This window comes from Seriola lalandi, unplaced genomic scaffold, assembly GCF_002814215.2.
Source record: "Seriola lalandi dorsalis isolate HSWRI2012SDOR001 ecotype SW California unplaced genomic scaffold, Sedor1 jcf7180002054738, whole genome shotgun sequence".
NCBI lineage: Eukaryota > Metazoa > Chordata > Actinopteri > Carangiformes > Carangidae > Seriola > Seriola lalandi.
In genome coordinates this window covers 29939-30350 of record NW_019525291.1, presented here as the reverse complement: position 1 = coordinate 30350, position 412 = coordinate 29939, and the positions used below count along the sequence as shown (strand labels likewise).

Sequence of the window (412 nt, the reverse complement as noted above, 5' to 3'; positions counted from 1 at the left end):
ATGGATGGGGGTTGAACCCATGATCTTTGGTTTACGAGACCAACGCCTTACCACTTGGCCACCACGCCGCCACGAGATGTAAAAAATGGCTGCCATCTGTAATCTACAGTAACTGAATATCAGGGGCATTTCTTACAGGATCCTCAACTTATATTTATACATTCATGTATGATGTCCAAGTGTTTCGCTCAATTGATATCTGTTAATTTGAACTTTGTTCAATTCAAAAGGAGCAAAGTGATGAGAAGGGCAGTTATTCCATGCAGAATGAACACAGCCTTAACTGCTGTGCCAGGATATAACAAGTGTTTTATTTGAAACACACTAAAGACTTAAACCGAACGAGGTACTCCAGCATTTTAATGGGATTTACGTTATTCACAGTAATTATTTAACAGAGAGACTTTAAAGG

General features: G+C 39.1%; 1 non-coding gene across 1 annotated transcript; it reads right to left on the bottom strand.

Annotated features, from left to right (window-relative positions):
* On the bottom strand, positions 1 to 68 carry trnat-cgu (transfer RNA threonine (anticodon CGU)). The gene has a single exon. It is a non-coding gene; the product is annotated as a tRNA-Thr (tRNA).
* Between the last annotated feature and the right edge of the window lie 344 nt (positions 69 to 412).